The sequence below is a fragment of the Mastomys coucha genome, unplaced genomic scaffold (genome assembly GCF_008632895.1).
Source record: "Mastomys coucha isolate ucsf_1 unplaced genomic scaffold, UCSF_Mcou_1 pScaffold22, whole genome shotgun sequence".
NCBI lineage: Eukaryota > Metazoa > Chordata > Mammalia > Rodentia > Muridae > Mastomys > Mastomys coucha.
In genome coordinates this window covers 223682584-223685920 of record NW_022196905.1, presented here as the reverse complement: position 1 = coordinate 223685920, position 3337 = coordinate 223682584, and the positions used below count along the sequence as shown (strand labels likewise).

Here is a 3337-nt window from a genome sequence, read left to right as displayed (position 1 = left end):
TTCTTTCCCTCTTATATCTTTTTTTTTTTTTGACCCACCTAGTTATGTAGGGTTGCATGAGTATGAGTGAGGAGTTATATCCCAGAACATGAACAACTTATGACATACTCTTTCCCAGGACCCATTAAAAGCCTGTAGTCCCTCAGTGAACGGTGGAATCTTATGAGCTCTTCCTCCATACGGGGTGAAACCGTGACAGATCCAATATTGTATAGCTATCCATATCTGCAGTGAGTGCAGTAGCTGTATCAGGTTCAGAAGACTGCTTCATAGCATTCCTCCCCAACTCCCAACTTCTGGCTCCTACATTCTTTTCACCCTCTTCTTGGGGATAGGATGGAGCACTCTACATTCTCTGTGGCCAGTTGTGAGTCTCTGTATTGGCCTCTTTCCACCTTTAAAAGAAGTGTCACTGATGAAGGTAGAGAGCTGTACTAATCTGCAGCTGTAATTCTAAGCATGTAGAAGGCAGTTTGTTACTGTTTAGCAGAACAGTAGGTTTCCCCAAGAACCTTTGCCCTTCCACCTGGGTTACTTTTTTTAGACTTACTATTTTATGTGTATGATTGTTAACTGCTTGTCTGTATATGTACCTATATATACCTGGTGCTGGTGGAAATGACGCCCTGGAACTAGAGTTAATGGATGATTGTAGGTGCTGGGAATTGAACCCAGGGCCTGTACAAGATCAACAAGTGCTCTTAACAGCTTCAGTCATGAGTTGTTGAGATTTATAGTACTGTGAAGAGATCCTTAAATCCAATTAAGAAGTGGGTGGTTATTTCTATAGCATTCATGACTACTACTGCACCAATGGGCACATCTTGCTAGGCTGGTAATATTGCACCGTCAGTGATTCTCATCTGGGTAAGACTGTTGATGACTTTCTTCCCTACCTTCTGGTATTATGAAAAGTAGCCAGTTGAGAAAAAGCTTTCTGATCAGTTCATAGTTTGATTTTCCAAGTGCTGCAACTGGAGTATGTGCTCTTTTCAGCAGTAGGATCTTATCATCAAGTCCTGGTAGGAAAAACATGAGCAGTAACAATAGCCTGTATTGATTGTGTGGGGGCTTCTGGGACCTTGCTGACCAACACTCAGAGAGAGAGCTCCTATACCTGGCTTAGGACTTTTTGTTTAGTAACCTATGGCTTCTGAAAGGACAGTTATTTCTCTGTGTAGGGTACCCCAGTTAAACTCTTTATAAGACTTACATATTCTTTTTTTTTTTAAGCTGTATGTATGTATGTAAGTATGTATGTATGTAGGTATGTATGTATGTATGTGAGTTCACTGTCACTCTCTTCAGACATACCAGGAAAGGGCATCTGATCCCATTGCAGATGGTTGTGAGCCACCATGTGGTTGCTGGGAATTGAACTCAGGACCTCTGGAAGAGCAGTCAGTGCTCTTAACCATCTCTCTAGCCTGACTTACATATTCTTAATAAGCTTATAAATAATGAGTTACCCTATAGCTTCTTCATACATCCTTAATGTTAGCTATGCTGCTTCCTTCTTCACCTTCCCTCCTGGTCTATCCCTTTTCTTATGTAAATCTTTTCTACTCCTCTCACTCTTTTCTACCTCCATACCACTTTGTTCTACTGCACCCTTTCCTCAAGGTCTTTCTGCCTTCCACCTCCTCACTACCCCACTACTATCCTAACGCCTCTTTCTAGTTTCTAGAGGTATTCCTAGTTTAACGCATCTAAAGATTGAAAGCAAAGATCCACATATGAGAAAGAGCATGCAATATTTTTGTCTTCTGGATATTTGTTACCTCATTCAGCATGATTTACTTTTTCTCCAGTCTCACCTATTTACCTGTAAACTTCATCTTACTTTACAGCTGAGTAAAATTCAGTTGTACATGTATGTGCCATGTTTTCTTTGTCCACTCATCAGAAAGGAAATAGAACTAGGTGGAGATGAACTTTGGCAGGAATCTCAGCAAGCTCCTTGGCCTTACAGGGTGACCCTAGTGTGGGGGCTAAAGTTCTAGGGCCTGTTCATGTCTTATTAAATTTTGTGTGTGTGAGTATTTTTTCCTGCATTTGTATCTTTGAGCCACATGTGTACCTGGAGCCCTCAGAGGCCAGAAGAGGTTGTCAGATTACCTAGAACTGGAGTTACAGACATCGTTGAGCTGCCATGTGGATACTGGGAATTGAACCTGGGTCCCCTGGAAGAGCAGCAAGTGCTCTTAACTTCTGAGCCATCTTTCTAGTCCTTTGTTCTTTTCTTGACCTCAGAGTGCCACTGTCAGTGGGTCCCAAGCCTCCATACATTTTCTGATATCAGAATGTAACCAGTAGTGGGAAACTATGTTTTGGTATCTTCTGTGACCATAGATCATGAGTGGCAGTGAGTTCCTAAGTCTTTGCCCCCTACCTGGCTTCAGATTGTGACTGCTGTGGGGGCTCTGATTTTCCTCCCTAATCTCAGAGTGTGAGTGACAACAGCAGGGTCCTAAGTGCTAGTGCCCCTTCCTTACCTCTCTTTGCATCTTATTTTTTGAGATGGCATCTCTAATCTGGAGTCCACTGAATAGGCTAGACTACCTGAGAGTGCTAGGGATCTGCTGTCTTCCTCCTTAGTGATGACAAACGTGTGCTGCCATACCCCAGTTTTTCATACCTGGGTGGCAGGGATTCAAATTCAGATCCTTGCATAGGAAGCACTTTATTCATGGGCTATCTAGCTCCTTAGCCCCATTTTCTAAAGCTTATTATTCTCTTCTGCCTTACAGTTTTGATTTTCTTATCAATAAAATTGGAAAGAAAATTAAATGTTTTAGAGAATGAGTTTCCTCTTGTTTTTTTTTTTTTCTTCTTCCTGAGAATGTATAATGTTTCTTACCATGTCTCAAAAATTGTCTGTGAGTGAAGTGGGGCATGTGGTGGTTAAGAAGCTTTGAAGAACACAAGGAAAGACTTACATGGCTAATCACTGCATAAGCCACAAAGAGCCTGAAGTTCTGGGACAAAGCCATTGTTAGGATGGTTATCTTGCTTTAGCATGCCTACTTTCTTGACTGCAGGTCAGATGTGGACTTTTGGAACTAGTTTTCTAACTTGTAGAGGTTGAAAAGTTTGAAGTTACTCTAGGAAACACACCGTCTTAGTTATGGAGCCGTGCAAGCTCAGAGCACTGGTGAGGCAGTAGGCTTTTTTTTTTTTAATTTAAATTTTCAATAAAGAGAGACTTATGAAGTTGATTTTTATGTGACTAAAATAAGTACTGTAGGCTCTTAAATCTATGTAACAGATTTTTGGTTAAATAGAACCAAGATAAATGTTTAGCTAAATTATGCATTCTCGTCTCTTTTTTTTTTTT

At 40.9% G+C, this 3337-nt stretch overlaps 1 protein-coding gene across 1 annotated transcript in view; it reads left to right on the top strand.

Moving 5' to 3' along the window:
• The window catches only part of Vps35 (VPS35 retromer complex component), a 35879-nt gene that overhangs the window by 6274 nt on the left and 26268 nt on the right, over positions 1 to 3337 (top strand). The window lies entirely within an intron of this gene.